Source organism: Lygodium microphyllum, chromosome 4 (genome assembly GCF_053477565.2).
Source record: "Lygodium microphyllum isolate KBCC chromosome 4, Lygodium_microphyllum_v1.1.10, whole genome shotgun sequence".
Taxonomy (NCBI): Eukaryota; Viridiplantae; Streptophyta; class Polypodiopsida; order Schizaeales; family Lygodiaceae; genus Lygodium; species Lygodium microphyllum.
Window position 1 is genome coordinate 91,167,896 of NC_141138.1, and position 22,138 is coordinate 91,190,033.

The window sequence follows — 22,138 nt, forward strand, 5'->3', positions numbered from 1 at the left end:
TACTCAAGCACATACACACTCACTCAGTCACACACACACACACACACACACACTCTCTCTCTCTCTCTCTCTCTCTCTCTCTCTCTCTCTCTCAAAAAACAATTATAGCAACTCTCTTCTATAATACTACAATACTACCTTTGGGATTCTCTTACATTAATAACTTTGGATCTTTATCGAAATACACACACACACACATTCTCTCTCTCTCTCTCTCTCTCTCTCTCTCTCTCTCTCTCTCTCTCTCTCTCTCTCTCTCTCTCTCTCTCAACTTCCTCTATTTAAATTTTTTTGGTCTAAGTACAATTAGACGAAAAAGTCACATTTTGATTATAATTTCAATAGTATAAAACTTTGTAAACCTTTGATAAGGTCTTTATTTTTCCAAATACACAATGAAAGAGACAATAGCCATTATATGTTATGTTAATTATTAGTTTTCTACATTAGAATTAAAAATGTCCCAAAAGAGAGGACTATCTTTTATTTACAAGGTTCAAACATTTCAATATAGTTCATTCAAGAAGTCTCAATCTACCATGTCTCATTTTAAAACATATCATAAATATATACATAATTTGATATTTCTAACTAGTATTTATTTTTTTATATTTTCTCTCTCATATTCACACACACACATATACTCTTTCTCTATTGGCTCTATTGAGTCCTAATGACTCTAAAAGAGAGAGAGAGAGAAACACACAGAGTTGCAAGAGATACACATAGTGAGAAATGAAGATAAGGGCCATGTACAAACGCATACACATATACATAGAGAGACCCATACACACGCACTACTTAATTTATCACTTAGTTAATAACTTAATTATTAAATATTTTTTAGTTAATTACTAAATAAAAATATATTTAAAACAGGAGAGATATATATATATATAGAGGAATGAGAGAAGGAGAAAGCGAGATAAATGAGAGAGACAGAGAGAGACTTAATTTGACTTTTTTTTTGGTCGAGAAGGGGGTTGCTAGCAACTCGTCGAGAATAGGGTTTCTTATAAACCCTTCTTAAGATGTTTTTTTTTTCACAAGTCTCCTCCATCATTTCTTCGAGGGGACGTGAACTTGTTTTCACTAAACAATGAAATTTTTTTTCACAAGTCCTCTCTAAAATTTTTATTTATTGAACATAGAGTTATCAACAACTCCTTCCCAACCAAATTTTTCATAAGTCCCCTCACAGAGATAGAGGTAACTTGCGAATTTTTTTCGTTGAGAATGGGTTGTAGCAACCCCTGTCCAGTGACAAACAATTTTACGTCCCCTTAGAGAGCTGATGGAGGAGAGTTGTGATTCAAAGCTCTCTCTCTCTCTCTCTCTCTCTCTCTCTCTCTCTCTCTCTCTCTCTCTCTCTCTCTCTCTATTACTAAGAAGGGTTTGCCAGCAACCCCTGTTTGGCAAAAAATTGTCACGTTCCCTTAGAGAGATTATGATAAAGTCACATAATCTCTCCCTCCCCCCCCCCTCTCTCTCTCTCTCTCTCTCTCTCTCTCTCTCTCTCTCTCTCTCTCTCTTTGGTTTTTAATGAGGAAACTACTACAACATTCAACCGAAAAAAGATTTGTTCTTCTCGTTCACATAGGAGATAAAGAGATTTTCAAACCAGATGATGATATTGAATCTCAAAAGGCATGCAAGTTAGCAACATGGAGACTTCTCTATAAACATAACTTGGTATCCTTCTATAGAAGTATATTTGCAATGGTATCTTGTCGATGTGTTCTCTATATGCAATAGAACTATGAATGATAGGTTTATGTGAGAAGGGGATATTGCAAAATTTGCCAAAAAAATGGACAGATTAGGTGATTTTGAAGGAGAAGTAGCTCAAATCACTACAAGGAAACGCAGGAATAGCGACGGTGGGTAGCGACGCAGGAATAGTATCGTCATTATTTGCATCGCTAATAGCATCGCAAATACTGACGCCCCATAGAGAAAAAAAGCGGGCCGAAACCCGAGCGCGTTTCATTTAGCGCATTCATGAAACATTTCGAGAGGGAGAGCGAGAGAGAGAGAGAGCGACCATTTTGCATAGAGGGTGAGAGAGGGAGAGGAAGAAGGCTTGCCGCCGCCGCCACCACCATTCGCGAAGGAGAGGAGGAGCCGCCGTCGCGAAAAGGAGCCACCAAACCCTCCGGCAAATCTTTACGGTAAGTCCATTCTCTCTCTCTTTTACTTGTTTAGGGTTTAATTAGTGTATATTGAGAGAGGGAGAGGAAATGAGAGAGAAAGAGAGGGAGAGGGAGAGGGAGGGAGAGAAAGAGAAAGAGAGGGGGAGAGAAAGAGAAAGAGAGGGAGAGGGAGAGGGAGGGGAGGGGGAGGAAATGAGAGAGGGAGAGGGAGGGAGTGCATTCTCTCTCTCTCTTACTTTTTTTTATATAATTTGTGTATATATATTGAGAGAGGGAGAGGAAATGAGAGAGGGAGAGGGAGAGGGAGAGGGAGAGGGAGGAAATGGGAGAGGGAGAGGGAGGGGGAGGGAGAGAGAGAGAGAGAGAAAGAAAGGGAGAGAGAGAAAATGAAAGAGGGAGAGGGAGGGAGAGAGAGAGAAAGAGAGGGAAATTAAAGAGAGGGAGAGGGAGGAAATGGGAGAGGGAGAGGGGGAGGAAATGGGAAAGGAAAAGGGAGGGAGAGAGAAAGAGAGGGGGAGGGAGAGAGAGAGAGAGAGAAAATGAGAGAGGGAGGAAATGGGAAAGTAAGAGGGAGGGAGAGAGAAAGAGAGGGGGAGGGAGAGGGAGGGAGAGGAAATGAGAGAGGGAGAGGGGGGAGACGAAAACATAATAGGGAAATGAGAGAGGGAGAGGAGAGAGAAAAAAATGAGAGAATGAGAGGAGAGAGAAAAAGAGGAAAGATGTTAAACATAATAGAAAAAGAGAGAAAGAGAGGGTGTGAGTGAGGGTGAGGGCGAGGGAGGGAGAGGAAATGAGAGAGGGAGAGGAGAGAGAAAAAGAAATGAGAGAGAGAGAGGAGAGAGAAAAAGAGAAAAATCATTAAACCTAATGGGGAAAGAGAGAAAGAGAGGGTCAGGGTGAGGGAGGGAGAGGAAATGAGAGAGGGAGAGAAAGAGAGAAAGAGAGAAAGGGAAATGAGAGAGGGAGAGGAGAGAGAAAAAATGAGAGAGGAAGAGGAGAGAGAAAAATAGAAAAAATCATTAAATCTAATAGAGAAAGAGAGAAAGAGAGGGTCAGGGTGAGGGAGGGAGAGGAAATGAGAGAGGGAGAGAAAGAGAGAAATGGAAATGAGAGGGGAGAGGAGAGAGAAAAAGAAATGAGAGAGAGAGAGAGGAGAGAGAAAAGAGAGAAAAATCATTAAACTTAATAGGAAAAGAGAAAAAGAGAGGGTCAGAGTGAGGGAGGGAGAGGAAATGAGAGAGGGAGAGAAAGAGAGAAAGGGAAATGGGAGAGGGAGAGGAGAGAGAAAAAGAGAGAAAAATCATTAAACCTAATAGGGAAAGAGAGAAAGAGAGGGTCAGGGTGAGGGAGGGAGAGGAAATGAGAGAGGGAGAGAAAGAGAGAAAGGGAAATGAGAGAGGGAGAGGAGAGAGAAAAAATGAGAGAGGGAGAGGAGAGAGAAAAAGAGAAAAAATCATTAAACCTAATAGAGAAAGAGAGAAAGAGAGGGTGAGGGTGAGAGAGGGAGAGGAAATGAGAGAGGGAGAGAAAGAGAGAAAGGGAAATGAGAGATGGAGAGGAGAGACAAAAAAATATGTGAGAGAGAGAGGAGAGAGAAAAAGAGAGAAAAATCATTAAACCTAATAGGGAAAGAGAGAAAGAGAGGGTCAGGGTGAGGGAGGGAGAGAAAATAAGAGAGGGAGAGAAAGAGAGAAATGCCATATTGGACCTTACAATAAGCTCATCCTAGGCTCATAGGGGTTAGGCCGATCCTCAACAAACCTAAGGGATATATGGCTAGAGAGCCCTAGCATACTTGTGCCTCCTAGCATAATGTTCTTCTTGCAAAGAGACCTCTCATACATGGGGCTTGTCCTAGCCTCCACCATGCAAATATACAACGAAAGCAATTAGCCTATCAGTATGAAAAACATTCATTTTTCATAATGTAATCCCAAAAATAACTTTGGATATTCCATAAAAATCAATCTCCTCTTAAAAAGACAAATACAGAAAACTAAAACAACATCATTCATATATATGCTTCGCAAAACTAAAATAGCATCACCACAAGATCTCTTAGGAAACTGATGCACAGAATAGGTCCACGGATGGAGTTCAACGAATATCAGTGGATTCACGCGCATGGAGCCACATTGACTCTACCTTCCCAGGCTTTGCTCGAGAGCCAAGGAATCTTCGGCTCGGTCTTGCAATGGATGGCATGAACCCATTCGGTCTACGCTCAACTTCTTACAGTGTGTGGCCTATAGTCCTTGTCAACTACAATATCCTTCCATGGCTTTCTACGAAGAAAGGACATCTCATCCTTAGCTTACTTATCCCCGGCCGCTACAAAGTCAAAAATATGGACGTGTAACTTCGTCCATTAGTCGATGAGCTTAAGATTTTGTGGGAGGAGGGGGTCACCATGCAAGATATAAGTAGGCGCGATGGTCGGCGGTCAGCCAATATTCGAGCCATTCTCATGTGGATGATGCATGACTTTCCGGGTTTCGGAGAGTGCTCAAGTGAATAGGCCTCCGTTCTCATTGGTAATATCTATATTTTATCTCGTTCAAGCTTGTATTCACTGGGTCGTGGTGTTGGAACAAGTCTGGTTACCTCAGGTTATCATGCATGTCCATTGTGCGGGCCACAGTTAGACTCCCGAAGGTCACGAACCATGAAGAAGATGGTATATCAAGGACATGTTGCTTTCTTGCCAGAGGATCATGAACTCAGGGAAGGTTTTCTTGGACGACCTCCAACAGGTATGAACACCGCAAGCTGGTACGAGCTGAAAATGGTCCACGCGGAATCACATCCAAACAGAATGCGGTGGTTCTCAGTTTTCTATGAGTTACCATATTGGATCCACTTATAGGTCAACCACTTGTTGGATCCCATGCATATTTTCAAGAATGTGGGCAGCTTGCTATGGGATCACATCACAGGAAAGAGAGACACTATAGGGGCACGAATGGATTTGAAGGAGGTAGGTAAGATGGAGGCACTTTGGCCGCAGTCGAGTGTTGATGGTCGCGTGCAACTACCTCGCACTCCTTGGGTATTGTCCACTAAAGAAGAGCGCATTGTGAAGCAAGTAGTCAAGTCTATCTGCACTCCGATGGGTATGATGCGTTCTCTCAGGTCTACATTTTCTAAAGATGACCAATTATCAGGGCTAAAATTCCATGACTAGCATAAGATATGTCAGGTTTGTACTACGAATGGATTGTAATTAGCATGCACATTTTGCTATTTGGAGTGTAGCCATTATTCATAATGCTTTCTCATTTTGGCAGTTTGTACTACCGATCGCAATCGCAGGATGTCTTACTCTAGAAATACGCGGAGCCATTTATAGGTTGTCAACTTTAGTGCAATGGATCTCACAGAAGGAGATTAAAACGTCCTTTATTGAGTCCGTGAGGCGGGAAGCAGTGGAGACGGTCTGTCTCTTTGAGAAATACCTGCCCACCAGCATGCTCACGATACAAATCCACCTTCTTGTGCATCTTGTAGATGAAGTGGAGATTGCTAGACCTGTCCATACGCAATGGATGTTCTTTTTGGAGCGCTTCATGAAAACCTGAAAGGCTTTGTGCGACAATGAGCTCGGCCAGAAGGTAGCATGGCTGAAGGTTAGTTGGTGTCTGAGGCGCTAGTGCATATTTCACAATGGCTACCAACGGTGGATCCAGACAACGAAATGCTATGGTCGCTGAAGGACGATGATAGACTGACTGGAGATGTGGTGGTTGGAAATGGAGTAGAAAAAAGAATGGATGCCTCAATGGAGGAGAAGGTGAATCGCTTTTGTATGTTGCGCCATGCCTCTATGGAGACGTGGCTCGCTAAGTACCAGATCGCTAGGCATGATCAAGAGGAAGCGCGAGCTGAATTTTGACGTAGTACGCATCATCGACCAATTCGATATCTCGAGGGCATGGAGGAGATGCCGCCGTTCATGTCAACGCGATGGTTGCATGGAGCTTTGACCGTAGCATCTCGTGAAGGGACAGAGGTCTCAATGGAGGAGTGGGAATTCTCGAGGGGATGTAATCCAAAGGTGATTAGGTATTTAGGATTTGTCGTATCTAAATTTTATATGCGACATCTAATTTGAGTGTTTCAATGTACAATACAAAATATATAGTGCAGCATGGTCACGCGGACGGCATTTTCGCGTGGAGCATATTGACAAAATGCGCTCCACAATGGACTATGGTATCATGACAAGGTTCGAGCAAGAGAGCCGGCGACGAGCAACGGATCCAAACACGGTTGTGGATGAGATAGAGTATTTTGGGAACTTGCAAAGTATTGTTACGGTGGATTACCATAGCTTCTCCATGATACTATTCGATGTGCAGTGGTTCAAAGTGGTACTTGTAGGAGCTGGAGCAACAGTTCGACGAGATTTATCTGGATTTCTCGAAATAGATTCCGAAAAAAAATGGATGGATTTGCGCGACACCTTTGTGTTGCCGTCCCATTATGAACAGGTGCATGGACTCATTTGTTTGTTAATTGTATTACGACATGGTACATATCACAATGGTTTAAACTCTCTTGTACATGTTTATGAATAGGTAATCTTCTATCCAAACCCCCAACAACCTCAATGGTGGTATGTTATACCTTCAACTCCCCGAAGTGCTAGAGTATATGATAAAAGCAATGTTTCGAGCATAGATGAAGACAATATGTAAATAGAGGGATCGATATTGCAAGGGGTGGAGTCTACCAAAAGCTTGGAGCCAGCATCGGCTAACAATGATGGAAATACAGGAGTCCAAGAATTCTTTGAGAACGAGGTGGACTCATCCTTTTGTGGTGACATGTCTATCGACCTTCCAGTGTATGCGGAGTTGTGTCAGGAGATTAACATGGGACCATAGGATACTTCATACTTGGAGCATCCACTTACTCAATTCGTTGACCAATCGCTTATAAGGGTACATAAGATATGCATTTTAAGTGAGATCTTTTTTTTAGGATTTATATTATTGTGCTTTGTATGATTTAAATTGATTATTCTAACATCATTTTTTGTCTGTGCAGGTGACATTATCAGGATGAGTCGAGGGATTAGCGATGAGGAATTACAGGATATCTTCATACGCATGTCTCCAGACCAGATCGCGAGATTCAGAGTTATGGCAGACCAGGAGTTGTCTCGGACTTTGTCAGGGCGCTCTGCTAGATCTACTTCAACGCAATCGGATGCTTCAGCTTCGAGCAGACGAGCTCGACGCTCCAGACTTGGGCCAGAGGGAGGGAGTGCTTCAGGGTCAGGGGGATGCTGCAGAGATACGGATGCAGTGAGCCCATGGTCGACACGGGATACAGGTGCGACTCCTCGCTCTCGTGGCAGTTCTAGGAAGCGTGGCTCAAGCTCAGTTGGATGCTATGGAGCCACGGACGCGGTGTCTCCGTCTCATCGTTCAGCTGGAATTGTGTTACCTCCAAGATTTGTCACACCTGTAGGGACATCTACTCCAGTTACTCAGGCTTTTGCTCAGCCGTCAGCAGGTGGCACCCCTATGGGTGCCACTCCAAGAGATATTACCCCGGTCGGTACACCGGATGCACAGGGGTCTCCTGGATATGCCTAGGAGTGTGGACACAGATGGGAGAGGACCCACATAGGTAGACCCCAGGGGGATATGCATATCTAGTCGATGATATGTCAGGATCTATCATCATGAATGATGAGGGGAGGAGGGCAATGGCTCGCATGAGAGAGTTATGCCAACAAGTTTTTCGGCACAACATCTTAGATCATTGGAAGAACATATCGGAGGGGAGCAAGGACTACATAGTAGCATCCTTGCATGAGGAGTTTCCGGTTCCAGCCTCCATAGATAGATTTTCTACGAGCTGGATGATGGATTGCATGCGTGCATATATATCACACAGACGATCCGACGTACGCAAGGCAATCAAGAGTGGGGCTACAAAGCGCGAGTGGTTAGATGCGGACAACTGGCGCCGACTAAGGGAGGAGGCTACAAATTCTCCAGGACGTTGGAGTCAGCAGCACGAGGCAACGAGGGCACGACTCGAGGCCGGAGTGGTCCATCATCTTGGGAGGCGGCCACAGGACATATTTGGAGGACTTTGTAAGTTTTTCTTTGTTTTGCTTGTTTGTTTTTTTGCAATATCCTTTGTACTGACAATCATATTTCTAGCAGTTAGCATTTTGTTTTCTTTGCAACATGCTATTACAAATCGTGATCCGACCGACCTTGAGACTCGACATGCAGAGATGCACAGTCTCACTTCATTGATCGACCGAGTGTATAGATGCGGCGGCCCTGTAAGTCACTCATATTTCTTGTCCGTAGTTACCATGTTTAATTAGAATGCATTATTGTATGGTGGACTGATGTGTTGTTGTTTCTTTTTTTGCACAGTCCGTTCGATGCTCCTTTGCAGCGGGACGAGCTTTCGGAGGGCGAGGATATGTAGCTCGTCCTTGGATCCCTGGAGCTGACACACCTTTATTTTTTGGTCACTTGATCTATGTAGACATTTTCTATATATTAGTGATATCTTGTCATGATTGTACCAATCGCTTATTATGCGATCATGTATTTATTTCATATATCAGTGTTATGATTTCAGTATACTTTTTTTTTGTTTGCAAGCCCATTGTACATAGTGCAGAAACTATTTTGTATGGCTCTAATAAAGCACACAGTGCTATATGTGGCCCTGCCACAATTTTTTTTTCCCTGTTACCGTTGCTATTAGCGTTGCAAATTTTACTGCTCGCGTCGTTATTGGCATCATTATTTTCGTCACAAACCGTCGCTATCAGCGTGAGTATTGCCCCCGTCATCGCGTTGCGACACTGATACTGACGCCAATACCGATGCTGATAGCGATGCTGATACCGACTGTTCTATGGCATTGCCAATAACGATGCATTTTGCGACGACGGGGGCAAATTTTGTTATTTGCATTTTCGTCACTTTTAACATCGGTATAAGGCCTATATCTTGTAGTGTATATAAGGATCGCCAAATTGAGCAGTACAATGAAATGAGGAGTTATATTGGAGATGTCCTATCTTCCTCGATTGCCTAAAGGTGAATTCCCCTCCAACGAGAAGGCATTATACCAAACATACTTGAATGAAAAAATATGCAAGAGATATAAGGATCTAGATTCCAGTAAGTAATTCCACATGTATTCTTTAAAATATGTCACACTTTTATGTCTTCTTCTAAAGAGAATATATCTGATCATAGGAAAGTGATACCTCCAGTGCATTTCTTTTCGTAATTCATTATTCGATAAGGAGTCAAGGTGAAGCCACAATTTCTAAAATGTTTTGATGATATTGATTGGCCACACTTTAGCCCTATAATGATACTATTGTAGATGATAGCATAAAGAAGATACATCATAACCCACCTAACTCCTTTACGTATCCATTTACATTTCAAGAAAATCCCATGGATACCATCCTCGTCAAACATATGCTTTCCTACTTGACCGAGGAAAATCCTTCAATAGTATTGTATTGGAATACATACTTCCATGTTTGATTGAGCTAGCATGTTTTCATGGGGGAGTCTAGGAGTTTATTAGAGAACACCCATTTCACCCTCCAGCACCAATGGACATCTAGATTGATATTTAATGTTTACAAGAAATATGTTCATTTTCTTTGCACATAGTAGTTCACTAACTTGCAAATGCATTTGTGGATTTAGTATTTTTTTTGTAGTTTTTATAGTAAGTTCATGCAATATAATGTGAAATATATCAGTATATTAAAATATTTGATTGTTAAAGTCTAGAGTTTAAAATGAAAATTTCTTGAAAGGAATAACATCTACAAGTAATAAACTAATATGGAGCTATATTTTATGGAGATTGTAAAGCAATTGCTTGTGTCTATTGTAAACAAATGCATAACTTCAATCCATATGTAAGCCTAATCAAATGAGAAAGAGAGAGAGCAATGTGCAAGTGTAAGTGGATGTGTTTATAGTTTGCTTGTGTGTGTATAATTAAAGTACTAACACATCAATACGTAATTATAAAATACATGTAAATAAGGGAGAGAGGGAAGATGTGAATGTATATGCAGTGTGATATCTCATATATATGCATAATTGAACCATTAACATTGTGATAATATTACCAAAGCTAAGCACATCAACTTAATCTAGTGATGTAAATAAGTTAAGTAGAGAGAACTACTAATGTATTGTTTTATATATATATATATATATATATATATATATATATATATATATATATATATATATATAGAGAGAGAGAGAGAGAGAGAGAGAGAGAGAGAGATTGTTATTCAAAAGGAGGAGAGGGAGATGCATTTCGTGGATCCCCAACATATGAGTGTGTGTGTGTGTGTGTGTGTGAGAGATGTGTAAGTGTATCTGGTTTTACTTATGTGTGCACAATTGAAGTAGTAATCCATTATGATGTAATTATAACATGTGTGCAAATGATTGAGAGAGGGGGGATATGAATGTATACAAAGTGTGATATCACATGTGTATGTGTAATTCGACTACTAACATTGTGATAATATTATTAAAATTAATCACATAAGCTTAATGTAGTGATGTAAAGCAATTAAGGAGAGAGAGAATTACTAGTGTTGAGAGAGAGAGAGAGAGAGTTGGGGACCAAAAAGAGAAAGAGAGAGAGATAGAGAGAGAGGTATTATTGAGGGGGAGGAGGATAGGGAGATGCATGTTGTGGGTCTCCAAGAAGAGAGAGAGAGAGAGAGAGAGAGAGAGAGAGAGAGAGAGAGAGAGAGATGTTATTGAGGGGAGTGACATATCGATGGTTGGTCTCCAACATATGAGGAGAGAGAGAGAGAGAGAGGAGAATCGATTGTGGTTCTGATGAGAAGGAGAGTAAGATGTGGTGGTGTAGTGGCAATGCTAGTGGTAGTAATGTTATTGAGGGGAGTGAGATGTCGATGGTTGGTCACCAACATACGAGGAGAGAGAGAGAGAGAGAGAGAGAGAGAGAGAGAGAGAGAGAGGAGAATTGGTTATGGTTCTAATGAGGAGAAGGAGAGTAAGATGTAGTGGTGGCAGTGGTGGTGCTAGTGGTGGTGGTGGTGGTGGAGGTGGTGGCGGCAATGGAGGAGTAGCATTGGTGCTTGAATATACCCAAAAGAAAAAGAGGACCAATTGGACTATGTGGAATAAAACTTGAGGTTGCCAAAAAAAGCTTACTCAAAAGCTTGCTCCAAAAGCTCACTTCTCACATGCACTCAAGCTCAACAGGGAGCTCGAGTGCACAAATCATTGGTCACGATCTCAATTGACAGAGTGAGGTAGAGATATGCTACCTTACTATCTACTGATGTCTATATGTATTTTCTTGGCAAAGAGCCATTGGAGGAGGAATTCTCCAGATGGTTTGAGCTTACATATCAGGGCAATGCCTTGCTATTCCAATACAAATTTGTTGGAAAGGGTTTTTTCCTTGTCATTCTTGGATCCAAGGCTGAAAGGGATTGGGTGTTGGCATCATCCATTGGTTTCCATGGTGATTTGGTCTATGTCTTGCCCTTGTAATGGAGGGGAAATACTTAGGTCCGGTTGACCTAAGTATAAAAGGTGTAAGGGACACTCCATAGGCACCATTTGATGAATATACATCTATCCTTTCACCTTCTTCCCTGTCCTTCCATGGCTCCCAGCCATCTCTCTCTCCTCTTCTTGCCTTTCTCTCTCTACTCGTAGTCTTTCTCTCTCCTCGTCACCCTCTTTCTCTCTCCTCTCTGCAGTCTCTCCCTTCTCTCCTTCTCTCTCCTAGGTCTCCTTCATTACAATTGGTATCAGAGCTTAGGTATTTGGTCCCTTCTCCTTTCTCTTTTCTCACATCTAGTTCCAGTTTTCAAAAAAAAAGAGAGAGAAAACCCTAGTCAAACAGGTACAAGAGCTATAAGGAAAATTAATGGAGTACCACAAGGTGTTGGCATCTTTCTTGAAGACACATAGGAGCCATGGTAGGAGGATTGGCCAAATCTGGAGGCAAGGAGACAAAAATGATAGCTCGTTTTCAACCTTGAGGTACAGCAGGGACAGGAGTTGTATGAAGCAGTGATGGAGTACCATGTGGTGCTGGTAGCAAAGCTACACTGTTCGTAGTAGGTTGTTTTGCTCCTTTCCCATGAACTGCTTCTTTTCAGCATGATGAGGGAGTGTCTGGTTCTGGAGTTCCAGCACATAAACTCCCAGAACTTGGCACCGATCTAGTTGCCTTGTCCTTTTTCCTACCCACAGCACCAACATTGTCCTCGTCAATGCTCAATCCCAGTTTCAGCATGCGGTGGATTCCATTTCCAAAGGTGTTGGGATCATCCAAGCTGAACCCAGAGGTCAACAAGGCAGTCTCGAATAGGAGCAGCATGAGGTCCTTGACAGACTTGTCGTTCTTGTCATGGCCACAGATGATGACAGGAGCCGGAACTTGGACATGGACTGAGCTGCCTTGCAAAGGTTGGAGGAGACACAGCAGAGTTGGCTTCTAGGGCCAAGCGAGAAGAAGAAGAAGAAATATGTGGATCTTGGCTGTATGGTATGCAGCAGGAAGCTGTTTTGCTATGTTGTAGGTAGTTTCGTGGCTGCCATTTTCATTTCAGGCTTGGTAACTCTGATTGTGAAGACAGTGCCGCATCATCATCCAGTGCCACCTCCTGAGGACAATTACTTGCAAGCTTTGCACAAGGTTCTTCTTTTCTTCGATGCACAAAAATCTGGCAAACTACCCAAGCATAACAACATCTCCTAGAGGGGGAATTCAGGTCTAAAAGATGGATCGGCTGCAAGTGTGGATTTAGTGGGTGGTTACTATGATGCTGGTGACAATATCAAGTTTGGGTTTCCTAGTGCCTTCACTATCACAATTCTGAGCTGGAGTGTCATAGAGTATAGTGCAAAGTATGAAGCCATAGGGGAACGGATTACATGCTCAAGATGTTCAATGCTTCAGCACTAAGTATCAGTCAGCTGTATGGACAAGTGGGTGCAGGTGGACCCAAAGATGGGACAACCCCCAATGACCATTACTGTTGGGAGAAACCAGAAGACATGGATTATGATCGTCCAGTGTATTCATGTGGTGCTTGCTCTGACTTGGCTGCTGAGATGGCAGCTGCACAATTGTTTTTAAAGACAACTGTGTGTATTCACTCAAGTTTGTGCATGGTGCTAAGGTGTTGTTTGCCTTCTCCCGAACCAATAGGGGAAGGTATGTGAGGGCTATCCCTGACGCAGAGTAGTTCTACAATTCCTTGGGCTATTTGGATGAGGATTTCTGTTTTTGAATTCAAAGTGCAAGTGGTATTTCCACAACAGATTGAAACCCTCAAAATTGACATGGACTGCTCTATAAAGGGCTGAAATACATTTGGCAAAATGAAGGCATTGCTGGATTCTTCAAAGGCAATGGAACAAATTGTGCTCGAATTATACCCAATTTTGCAGTAAAGTTCTATAGCTATGAGCAAGATTCAAGTGCAATTCTATGGCTGTACAGAAGACAAACCGGATAAGGACAATGCTGAACTCACACCAGTTTTGCGGCTGGGAGCTGGTGCATGTGCGGGTATAATTGCTATGTCTGCTACATATCCAATGGACATGGTCCGGGGCAGGCTGACAGTCCAAAGGATTCACCTGCACGCTATAGAGGAATGTTCCATGATGCATCAACTATTGTAAAAGAAGAGGGGCCGAGGGCTTTGTACAAAGGTTGGATGCCATTGGTTATTGGAGTGATACCTTATGTGGGACTGAAATTTTCTATTTATGAGTCTTTCAAGGACTACATTGTGAAAAAGAAACATTGTCAGGAGAAAGTTCAGAGTTAAGCGTGCTGACAAAGCTTGGGTATGGAGCTGCAATTGGTACAGTTGGATGGACTGTTGCATATCCTTTAGATGTGGTACGTAGAAGGATGCAGATGGTAGGATGGAAAGATGCTTCAGTTGTCATAATAGCAGATGGTCAGTTGAAAGCTCCTGTGCAATACACTGGCATGATAGATGCATTCATGTAGACAGTTAAGAACAAGGGGTTTGGTGCATTATACAAGGGTTTGCTTCCTAATTCTGTCAAGGTGGTCCCTTCAATTGCACTTGCTTTTGTGACATATGAAGTGGTGAAAGATCTTCTCGGTGTAGAATTTCGAATCTCCGATTAGGTCTCTGAACTTGGAAGAGAAGTGGTGGCATGTCAACGGGGTTGTGTATGGGTGCAACATTGATGTTTGTAAAGCTTGTCACAAATGGGCCCTTGATTTGAATGAGTATGCATGCAAAAGTTTGAAATACAACCATCTAGAGACAGAGGTGTGCAATGAAGCTGCTGAGGACTTTCTCACTTTGCTAAGGGAATGAAAGAAGTTGTGTGAGAAGTATTGCAAGGAAGAGGACTGATTATTGTCCACTCTTGATTCAGTGGCAGAGCTTCCAGGGTCTTAATCCTCCGTTTGAGTGAGGGTCTTGATGCTCAGTTTAAAACTGATTTGGCACAATGTTAAGCTTGTGATGTGTTGGTTGTGTATGACCAAACCTGGTTTATCTGAGCATGACCTTTAGTAGTGGTCACCTTTGAATAGGTTGATCAAGCCTGAATACAGCTATTGATAGCATGATAGACCTTGAGATGCTATCAGAAAAGGACATGCATCAGGCATAGTTGGAGCAGAGACTGACAAGACTAAGAGTAATGCAAGAATGATGGTTCTACTGGAAAGAAGGTGAATCTTAGTAGTCAAATTTGCAAGCTTTAAGGTTTCTTGACAGTCTCTTTACATCACTCAGGGAGATTGACAGATCTGAAGTAGATTGCAGGTTGGTTGTTGGAATTGAAGGCTCTGTGTGAATAGCATTCAGTTCATATATGTAGACACATAAGTTACAACATTTAGAGGCATTCTCTGAAGGCTCTGTGTGAATATTCAGGGAGATTGGCAAATCTGAAGTAGATTTCAGGTTGGTTGCTGGACACATTAGTTACAGCAGCAGCCTGCGAAATAAGAATAGCAGAGTCAAGCAGTGAATACTGATGCTTGATCCATAAACACTCTATTCTGACAATAACAGTGTGTTGTATGCACTTGCAAAATACTCAGTGACTGCATCTCAATTGTCATCATTGAATGAAGATGCTCTGAATGCAAACAGTAGTGGTGAATATGTTTGTGAGCCCTAAATAGTGAGCAACAGTTGCTTAAGTGGTCTGAAATCTGCAGCAACAGTGAGCAGCAGTTCTGAGGCTTGAAGCAATAGTGGGTAACAATTGCTTACGTGGTCTGAAGTTTAAAGCAATAGTGAGCAACATTAGTAGGCAACATGTATGCATATACTCAACCACATTGTCCCTATGGACAACAACATGGTTCCTATCAGCAGCATGCATATGGAGATTCCTATGCCACACAACCATATGGGCAGCTGCCTCATGGAGACCCTGATGCAATGCAGGAGCGGCAAGCAAGTGATTATGACTGACATCATGCCGATACCTATGCTCATGGACTTGCCAATCATCATACTTAAAGGACACCATTGTAGTCATGTTGGACAGTCATCATGCAATCTTGGGCAGCATCTTTATGGGCAACAATATGACCAAAGTTTTGGTAGTAGGCAACATCAAATAGATGTATTTGGGCAGCAGCATGAACATTTTTGTGACATGCATTCTCATAGAGATTATGGACAGCATGAGTATCATTATGAGCAACAGCCACATTGCTACGACCATCCATATGGACAACATGAGCATTATGGTCATGAGCATGGACAGCCATCTATTGTATATGAGCAGCATGCTTATGTACATGAGCAGCAAACATCAGTGGAAGCAAATGCATATGCTCAACCAAATTGTCCCTCTGATGTGCAACAGGACTATTATCACCATATGCAGTATGGACAGCATGAATATCATTATGAGCAGCAGCCACATTGATATGACCATCCATATGGACAGCATGAGCATTATGGTCATGAGCATGGACAACCATCTGTTGTACATGAGCAGCAAGATGACCATGAGCAGCATGTTAGAACTATTACTGAGCTATCCAATGGTGATGAGCAGGTGTGTAAATTGCTATCTAAGGCTAAACGCATTAGACACCTTACTAGTGATACAATACAGGAATTGCATGCTGCGGGCTTATGCTATGGATGTGCTAAGCCAATATCTTGTAATCATCGAGCCACATGCAGGGCAAAGACTGCCAAAATATTCTTGGTATTAGAGTATTATGATGCAAAGGATGGAGAAGATCTTGTTGAAGACCATTTTGGTATGGGTCCACAACAAGAACCTCAGTTCAAGAAAGAAGACCATGGGCAGCATGTGGATTTGGATGATCATGACCCCATGCGGGAGCCCCTTCAGTCCACAGACCTGCAATTTAAATGCTTGGACATCACTAAGAATGCAGGGTCCATGAAGATGCAGCACTTAGGGGCTGATGCAGTCCATGCAATGGTGACTTCAGCCTCATATGCTTCAGTCATGCTAATCATGCTTCCAGCTATACTTGACTTTGACCTTATGGAAGCTGATCCAATGCATGGCAGCGATACCACTTTCCCTTTTGATCCGGGTGGCTACAGGCTGACCTTGACCCTCTGCATAGACTAGTACTACTCTTGACAATTAGGCAATCTTTTACTGGGTCTATGCCAAGAACCCCCCCACTATCTTTTGCCACTTGTAATGCTGTACAGAGTAGTACTCTGCAGCCCACTACTTGGCTATACCAATAAGTTCGATCTTTGTTTTTTAGGACAAAAACTTCATTTTGAGTGGGGATGGATTGTAATGGAGGGGAAATACTTAGGTCACGTTGACCTAAGTATAAAAGGTGTAAGGGACACTGCATAGGCACCATTTGATGAATATACATATGTCCTTTCACCTTCTTCACCTTCTTCCCTATCCTTCCATGGCTACCAGCCATTTCTCTCTCCTCTTCTTGCCTTTCTCTATCTACTCCTAGTCTTTCTCTCTCCTCATCACCCTCTTTCTCTCTCCTCTCTGCAATCTCTCCCTTCTCTCCTTCTCTCTCCTAGGTCTCCTTCATTACAGCCCTAGGCATCTTTCTTTTCCCTAGATGGAGTGCTGCAGCATGAATGCCCTATTTGGGTGGATTTTATTGATATGCCTCCTTGGCTGGTGGAGAAGACATCTACTATTGCTGCTACGATGGGCAAGGTTTTGTTTAAGCAACCCTGTGGGGGATGCTTAGGCTGACTTGTCACGCCTGCATACTCTAGGATCGTAGGAATGTTCCTCTTGACTATCAGCACTTACAAGATGCTAATGGTATGGAAATTGTACTTAATGTTAAATTTTTTGCCTTCCCTGACTCTTGCTATCTGTGTAAATCTAGTGGTCATTTTGCCTGGGCTTGCCTATCTAAGAATCCAGTCAAAGAAGCTAATGCTACTCCTAAGAATAAAACAGGTGGAAACTTCTTTGAGCCTAGCAAAGGCATGCAGATTGATAAAGAAATTCCTTCTCCGCCATCTAGTTAGGATGCTCAAATGTATCAACAAGCTGGAGAAGCATCCTACGGATTTTGGCAAACAAAATGAGTTGGTGGGCAAAGCTGCCATGACCTCACCACTCAAGGAACTCCCACGTAGCTGCAAGGTATCATATGGTTTTGCTAACAGTAGCTCTACTAGTAAGGATAAGGAGAATATGCCCCCCAAGTCGATGGATTCAAAGGGTGACAAGAAAAAGAGTTCTAAGCTCTCGATCAAAAGCCTTGCAAGGAATCCTCTGGTTGACAGAAATGTATATGCTCCTTTGGATGGTTGTGGATTTATTGAAGATCCTCCCTCACTACTCTGAGAGGACCTCTCTTCTCTAAGTTAAAATTATGTACTTGGAATGTGCACAGATTTACCTTTGACCTTCACAAGAAGATGACCTATGGATTAATTAAAAAGCATAAACCTCATGTTATTGCCTTGTAGGAGATTAAGTTGGGCAAGGATGGCTGTGGCAAATTTGTGATTGATGGGTATAGCACTTTCTTTAACATTGCATCCAGAGGTAGACGGGGCACCATGATGCTAGTCAAGGATGAGCTGCCTGGTTTGGCCTTTAAAGCTGGTGATGGGAGCTGTATAGGAATCAGTGTCTCCTACTACACTAAGGTGTTTTTGCTATGCTTGATTTATGCCCCTATTAATTCTAATCAAAGAGCTAGTTTATGGGAATTTTTGCAACAGCATTTGGATGGATTGAATGGCCTTGTGGGGGGTGATTGGAACATGACCTTATATGGCACTGATAGATCTTGTGGCAATGGCACCATGAATTTGGTGGAAAGAGAGCTAGCAGCACTTTGAAAATGCTTGTGAACTAAGGGATATTGCCTTGGTCTCTGACCGAAAAGGTGAATTACAATTTACTTGGCATAAAAAACATATTGGGCGCACTTGGCGTGGTAGCAAGCTGGACAGAATATATGCTACATGTGGTGCATGGTGGATAGGAGATGGTGTGAGGTATAGGTTGTTGGATGGAGTGATGCCATCTGATCATCATGTACCAATTCTCATCTCCTTTAGACTTACTCTACTGTTAAGAAAACAATGAGTGGCCGCCACCCTTCTGCTTGAATGCACCCTTTCTACATGATGAAGCTTTTGTTAAGAGGATTGAGGATGATTGGAGCAGAGCTGCTAAAGGTTCTCCTGTTTGTACTTGGAAAAGGTCTCTTGATACAGTTACTCATGTTGCGAAGGATTATGGTAGGAATAAAGTGGCATTAAGAAAGAAGACCTTGGAAGCGGCTACCAATGCTAGAAGCTTGGTCCTAGCTGCCTGATGCCAGGAGGCATATTACACGGTGGATTCCGTGCCACGGTGGATTTCGTGAGGTTTTACGGTGGATTCTGTAAACTTTTATTACCGGGGCTCATACACAAAGTGGATTCTTTGTGCGAGAAGTCGATGGGGACGCCTATCCTTTTCGGGCGTTTCGTTAATTTAGTGTATACATGGGTGATTCCATAGCGGGTGGATTCTGTGCCACGGTGGATTCCGTAAACTTTTATTACCAGGGCTCATACACAAAGTGGATTCTTTGTGTGAGAAGTCGATGGGGACGCCTATCCTTTTCGGGCGTTTTGTTAATTTAGTGTTACATGGGTGATTCCATAGCGGGTGATTCCGCAAAATACATATTTAAATTAATAAATGTTTATGAGTTTAGAGTGCGCACTCGTGATAAATTAAGGTTAGGATTGATTTCTAACCAATTAATTTATTTATGTAGTTGAAGACTACTAGGTATTCACTTTTGTCGGTTTAATTGTATTATTTTACTAACGATTGTGAATGCTTCAGTTGATGTGTAGAGATAGCAGCGGTGGCAGTGGAAAGCATTGGAGGATAGCGTGTATTCAAATTATCGTCAATATTTTAATGGGCGCATACCTTAGGCATGGTGCCTATATTTTGTCGCGCCTATTTATCAAGGCGTTTGATATTTATTTATTATTTTTGTATGCGCATGGGCGCACGATTTAGATATTTGTATTTGGACATTGTACTTGGGTATGCCTGACTTCTTGGGCGCCCATTAGCTTTATTTCTATTTGGCACAAAAGTAAACTCAAAAGCCAAAAGCGTGCTATTTTGTAATTTGGGCTATTATTTGAGCTTGAAGATGATTAATACATAAAATACATGCTTTGTGGAGTGCTCACACAAGGCATGGGGGAGATTGCACCCAATTGGTCTCTTGTTCATGTCGTGCATGCTTTCTACATTGATTTGTGTGCAAAAAGTAGAGTTCTTTTGTTCTTGGGGACCTTTTGACGCTCACTACACACGCTTACGGCATCCAATCTGTGCACCACTACCCTTGCAAGTGAGCCATGTGATGCATACTTGAAGAAGAAGCTATAAGAGCAACTAAGATTCAGTTAAAGGGTAAGTGGGTAGTCTGTGGTGATGGACCCAACAAGTTTTTTTTCTCTCAAGTGAAAGCTAAGGAAAAAAAAAACCATAGCTGAAATTCTGGATGGAAAGATGGTTGTGGATACTTCAATCTCGACTGTTTTTAAAAACCATTTGATTGTAAGTGATGGGACTGTTCCTCCCACTCCTTTGAACTATGGGCAACATGTTCGCTCTTTTCTGGAAGACTTGACTTCCATCTCTCCTAATCAGGCCCTTTTGCTGGATCAGCCTTTCACAGTGGAGGAGGTTAAAATTGCAGTGTTTAGCATGAAACTTGGGAAAACTCCTGGAAAGGATGGGCTGCTTGCTGAATTGTTTCAAAAAATTTGGAACTCGTGCAGCAATGATCTGGTGACCTTAATGAATCATGTGAGGAATACTGGAATAATGCATGTAGATTTCAATAGTGGGGTGATTAAACTTATTCCTAAAGCCCATGATTGCACTAAGGTGACCAATTAGAGACAATTCACTCTCTTAAGCTTTACCTATAAAGCTATGGCCAAGACCTTGGCTTTAAGGGTTAACTTGTTTGCCAAGCTTATCCATGAGAGGCAATATGGATTTGTATTTGGAAGAAAGATACATGATGTGGTATTAAATTTGATTCTCTCAATGGATTACTCTCTTGCCCTACAGACTAACCCTGTACTAATTAACATGGATTGGGACAAAACGTTTGTATTGCCAGAACCTGGAAGAATAAGACCTTCCTCTCATATGCAATTGTATACATTGCTTCACTGATGCCTTTCAGTAAGTCTACTTGGGGCAAAATTGAGAAGTTAATGTGGGATCTCTTATGGTTTAGAATTGGGGAGAGATCTAAGTCTCAAATCAGCTGGGACCTAATCACATAAGATAGGAAGAATGGGGGGGGTTGGACTAGAGAGTCTGGCAGATAAATCCCTCAACCTATCTCTAGCTCTTCTCAAGAGGATGAATGCATCTCAACCTTAGACTATCTTACTAAAAATTTGGATTGAGAGGGCTAAGATTCAAAGTAGTGCATGGCTAAATCTATTGTGGCAGGATATTATTTCCTACCCTCACCTTAGGTTATCAATTCCCCAGTTTGACATTGCTCAAGCCTTGGTTGCTAAGTGGCAAGAACTGATAACTGACTCCTCTTGGTCCTCCAAGGGAGCTATGCATGGTGATTCTTCATTTTCCAGAAGTGTGTGGTTATCTTCATTTGCTTATGATCTAGAATGTGCCTCGATACATAGAAACAATAGGCTAGCAAAAGTGGTGCACGATAAAGAAATTAGAATCTGGGACAATTTGTGGGACAATACTAAAGGTTCTTGGATGCAAACTGATTCTATGTGGATTAGATATGAGTCAAACAATAAGGAGCTTGACTTCTTATGGTCTGTTATGACTCATCTAAAGGCATCATGGCTGACCTCACCATTCAAAAAAGATGACTAAGTTTTGAAGGACCTTGTTAGCCTTGTGGCCAAGTCACTAGTTCATTGCAAATCTCTACGGGATGTTAGTCCCCTCCAATGCCATATTCCTCTCTATGCAATCTAAGTGGAAGAATGAGTCCCCTATGGCTAGCTTTAGAACTTGGAAGAAGAGACTTAAGACTCTGGGTGGCTACATCGCCTCTTAGACTGAATGCATTTCGGTGGCGTCTATTGCTTAAGAAGCTCCCTCTCAGGTGCCATCTAGTTGACAAAATACAAATATCCCCTCTATGTCCTTTGTGCAAGAGAGCAATGGAGACTGATAAACATCTCTTTTGGGATTGTGTACAAGTGAGGCCTATTTGGAGGAAAGTGAAATAAAGGATTAGAAAAGCAAATTTGAATGACATGCTGAGCTTTTCAGTGGTCTTATTTGGTGATCAAGGCTTGATGGATGTTGATACTTGGAGGCTGATTAGTCTCCTATCTGCCATCACCTTGAAGTTTATCTGGTCATGGAGGAATACATGTGTGTTCAGATCTTGCACTTTCAAGAGCATTGAGGAGGCTA

The 22,138-nt window shown here is 42.2% G+C and overlaps 2 pseudogenes; both read left to right on the forward strand.

Annotated features, from left to right (window-relative positions):
• The first annotated feature begins 11,803 nt into the window (after positions 1 to 11,803).
• LOC148037307 (endoglucanase 25 pseudogene) lies at positions 11,804 to 13,544 on the forward strand (annotated as a pseudogene).
• On the forward strand, positions 13,537 to 14,348 carry LOC148037308 (mitochondrial adenine nucleotide transporter ADNT1 pseudogene; annotated as a pseudogene).
• The last annotated feature ends 7,790 nt before the right edge of the window (positions 14,349 to 22,138 follow it).